This window comes from Apis dorsata, unplaced genomic scaffold (genome assembly GCF_000469605.1).
Source record: "Apis dorsata unplaced genomic scaffold, Apis dorsata 1.3 scaffold_683, whole genome shotgun sequence".
Classification (NCBI taxonomy): Eukaryota; Metazoa; Arthropoda; class Insecta; order Hymenoptera; family Apidae; genus Apis; species Apis dorsata.
The window spans coordinates 1,983,378-1,988,283 of record NW_006263864.1 but is presented as its reverse complement, the minus strand read 5'-3'; positions in this window follow the sequence as shown (position 1 = coordinate 1,988,283).

Sequence of the window (4,906 nt, the reverse complement as noted above, 5' to 3'; positions counted from 1 at the left end):
AAGTGGAAGGACCGCGGCCGACGAGGATCGAGCGCGATCGCCGATGTCGAACGATTGCTCGACGGGGAAGCAAAGTCGAGGAAGGAAGTCGAGTCGAACAAGTTTCGGGTGAAGGGACACGGGGCGCAACGAATTGGTGAAAACGGGGAGGCGTTGAGATACATCGAGATGGTGCTACGACAATTGCGAAGAGCCAGCCGCGATCATCGAAAACTCGTGGAGCAACGTTCGCGATCGTTTCCTTCTTCCTCGACGTCGACGTGCCTCGACGAGTATCTTTCGGAGAGGTGGTCGGACGTTCGGGGAAGTCTGGCGATTGGACGGGGGCAAAGAAGTAGTACGTCCGAAAAGGAGGGCGGCGTCTCGAGAGAGACGGTTGACGAAAGAATGCGAGAAGTCGGAGGATCGAGGAAGGAAGAACCGCAAGAGCTTGCCGAGCTCCCCTGCACGGACGTCACGAGGAAATTGTTGGCGAAGAGGAAGCCGTACGCAAGGGGAATTTACCTATTGGAAAGGATGCCCAGGAGGATCCACGAGAGGATGAGCGTGGCGGGTCGACATGGTTTACGGGGATACGTTCCTGCGTACGAAGGAATTGATACCACGATCATTCGATGAGGTGTGCGCCTGAGGTTTTTCGCCTTAAATGTCTCGTTCGCGTAAGATTGGCCGGGAGCGAGATCGCAAAAAGGGCCTGGTCGAGGAGCGATTCGACCTATATGGGAGGATCGATCCAAGCGAATGCGAGGAATGGAACGAGGAAACTTGTATCGAATAATGGCGAACAAAGGGCGACCGGTCGAATCGATCAGCATACACCTGGTATTCTATTTAAGAAGACTGACTAACTTGATGGGCAAGAAGGTTCCTTCATCCATTCGGAAACACAGTGTATTTTTTTCTATCGTCTAATAGGAATAAAAAAAATAATCGACTTTGCACATCGAAAGGAATGGAAGAGGGGAGAAATGATCGTGAAAGTGGTGGAAGCGATGCGATTTTTTCGAAAATGAAAAGAAAGAAAGAAATTGAGGCGAGAAGAAAGAAGACGAGGAAAGGAAACGAGGACGATCGGAAGTTGGACGGTTAGTTGGATGAGTTGGAGAGGGACGAAGGACGGTGGTTAGATTCGTAAATCGAAGGAGCTCTTCGGAACGAGAACAGACCACTCGGTATCGACAATCTTTTATTCGCATACTTATATAGATCTCGATAAGCATTTAACGTTCATTCGAAGAAACGTAACGAAAATGGGAATCGAATCTCATAGCGTTGATCGTTGCGGTCGTAAGTAGCAGTCTTACCTTTGTAAGCGTCGTGATTCGAATCCACGTGATTAAACGTGGAACAATTATGGAGCAATTATGCTTATTATGGAAAAGGATATTTCGCGTTTCTGTACATGTGATACGTAGACGGATGTCCAAGTCGGAAATGACGTGTTCGAAATTGTTGGATCGCGTCCCAGATCGGCGGACGGACAACGTCTCGGCTGCTACTTCGACGTCACTGCGTCGCGTTGCCTTTTTTTATTTGTAGGGAAAAAAAAAAAAAAAATGTTAGATCTCGCGGAAATATATTCGCGAATAAGCGAATAGAGAGAAAACTCAGCCAAGATCGTGCCGCTTGTATGACAAGATCGATCACGATCTCGTTATCACCTTACGGCCTGGGCAATCTTCGGTGAGGAGAGAGAGGACGCGCGTTTGAGTAAGCTACGCGCGTTCCACAGGTCGTAAAAATTTGTAAAATAGATAGCTAAAATGATTAGGTATATACATATATATATATATATATATATAAATATATCACCTGTTGTCAATACGAACATAGGGCCTATAGTTTGGTGGCGCTACGAAAGCAAAAACTTTATCGAAATAAGCTCGTTCTTGGATGGAACAGCTTCGTGTAAATAACAAAATTAATAACGATATTAAAATAATAGACGAGCAGATAGGGCGAAAAAATTCTCGAAAGAGGAATAATAACAGGTCGAGAAATCACGGTTTAATTGTATCGCTCGTTATCGAATTAAGTTCGTTTCTTTCTTCGAAAATATTTTCCCCGTTCGTTTGCAACGTCTGTAGCTCATTGAACGAGGATTTTGATTTATCGAATTTCTCTCCTCGGCGATGATCTATGGCCTCGAGTTAAAAAAAAAGAAAAGTTTTAAATTAAATTAAAGAAGAAAATAGACGAACGCATCGTTGACTCGCGACTTACGATAATTCACGTACAGCGAGAATAAATACCATTGATTACGAAAACGAAACAGGGTAGCCTATCAATTATTAAAACGATTCCGAAAGAAAAGGCTGCACACTATGGATTGGTAGTCCCCATATTCGCGTGGTGCGTCGGTGATCAATTGAGTTTGAAAAAAGAAAAAAGAAAGGAAAAAGAAAAAGAAAAAAAAGAAGAAGAGGAAAAAATTTAAAAGAAGAAAATATAGAGCTCGAGCAAACGTGTCGGTGCGACGATGATGGGAATTCGTATGAACGATGACGGTGATTCGTCGTCGCGTGTTCATCAATTAGGAGAACGAATATACATTTGTATATGTATCGAGAAGATATCTTTATATTGAGACGTATGTAACATAATTTCTGTACATAACTGGAATTATTGCTCACCGTATCTCGTAAGATTTAGTTAGTTTTGTAACTAAGTAAAAAGAAAGAAAAAAAATGAATAACACTATGTGCATATCTGATTTAACTGCGCGGACAATTTCGCGACGGACAGTTCCCCTCGAAAGTTCTCGACCCTGTCGTCGTAGATCGGAAAAAGAAGAAGAAGAAGAAGAAGAAGAAGAAAAAATAAAAATAAAAATAAAAATCAGTATTCGTAATAATAATAATAATAATAATAATATTAATAATAATAATAATAAACACTTCCTTCCTATCGAGAACTCTCGTTCTCACATTCCACGATCGATCTTGATCGTGCGCGTAGTCCGTCGTCAAGAAAACGATCAGTTCCTCTCGGTTCGCGCTCGATTCGTTTCGTCGAGGGGAACGCGATCAAGTCGAATACGAGATTATACAGTGTAGTATTATCGTACTCTTTAAGCATTTTTTCCTCTCGCAATTCGACGATTCCGTTCTTCTCGCCGCGATATCGACCAACTTCGTCGACGGAGTCTCCCATTTCCGGGCCATGGAACTGTCCACCGGAAGTCCAGCTTTATTGTACATCAATCACTCTGTACAATGTTCATCCTGATGTTACTGTTAACTATTTAAAAAAAAGAAGAAAAAAAAAAAAGAGTGGAAGCATGCGAGAGTGAGCGTGAGAACGAGCGTGAACGTAGAACGAGAGAAAGAGAGAGAGAGAGAGAGAGAGAGATAATTTCGAAACTTTCACATTCAAAGCGCGCAAACGAAATCCTGTGCGCATGCGCGCGTGTCAAACGCTAGTGCGCGATTTCAGGGCACACGCGCTTGCGCGCACGATCGCACACGTCACGTGTAAAATGTATAAATGCTTGGTGAAATTCCGATATTGTACAGGTTTAACGGGGAGAAGAAAAAGAAACAAAAGACACGTAGAAACGTAAAGGGGAACGCCATGTTTAGATGATGGCGAACGATGCCATGCCGAAAAAAAAAAAAGAAAAAAAAATGAGAAAGAGAGAGAGAGAGAGAGACAGAGATATCTATACATATACAGACACATGATTTCTATTATAAAGAGATGTAGGTTATAACGAAGTATACCGCGGGAAGTAATTACAATCAATGTACTGGATGGTCCAGGGCGATGTTAAAATTAGAAAAGTTTATGTCGTTTGAACCTTAGAAGTTTGCGCCTTCTTGCCGCAGGGCCATCCTATACGTATTAATTGGTTATCTGTCAATTATTAATTAAATTATATCGATTTCTTCGCCTTTAGTCAAGGAAAGAAACGAGAGTCGTCGCGAAATTTCCTCATCGCACGTCGCTGTTCAATTAATCGCGCGCAATACACTACTCTGTACACTCTTCTCGCGAATCTTCCCCCATCCCTTATCCCGGTCTAAGGAAGAAATTCGCGAAGAAGTTGTGCGATCGACGACTTCGAATAGTTTATTTTTCTATAGTGCAATCATTTCGTTTTCGTGCAATTCCCGACCTCGTTGTTTTTTCATTGAAAAGTTTATATTCTCGCGAAACAAGCAAACTCGCGCGCCCCTTTGAGAANTATATATATATATATATATATATATAAAGCGCGTTGATTGTTAGGCAAATTCATTTTACGAAATCCTGTGACGAAACGCTTACGCGTTTTTTTTCTAAATGCGCGCGAAAACGAGAATGAGAAAAAGAAGGGACGAAGAATGAGAGGATAATGTTGCCTAAAATCGGGTGAGCGAGGGAAGTTTTTTCAAATTTGTTGATACATTTCATACTTTACGATTAGGGATTATGGCCTATTACTAACTATTTCGCAAATCCGACGATTCGATCGTTTTTCCTTTTTTTTTTTTTTATTATTGCGCGTTATCACACGTTATGGAACTACCGCGGTGCTTAAATTGAGATATCCCATTTCATGAAATGAAAGAAGTAACAAAGCAAAAAAAAAAAAAAAAAAAAAAGAAAAAAGAGAAAGAAAGAGGAAGAAAACGTCCCGATTGAATGAGATGTGCCATACTATTCATCGTATAAATAACGCTCTTACGCTCTCGAATCGAAAGGTGAGAACTCGTGAACGAATCGAGAAATACGACAAAAAAAGTTATCGATCTTCGAACGAGAAATATGAATCACCGTGGGTAAAGCTTGATAACGGGGGAGGGTATTTTAAAAAAAACGATCGAATCGTCTGCTCGCGCATTTGTGAAATGGAAAGTGACTTTTTAGAAAATGAACACTTTTTCGCGTGCTATCCATGAAAAGCTACGTTAAACACGTCGCA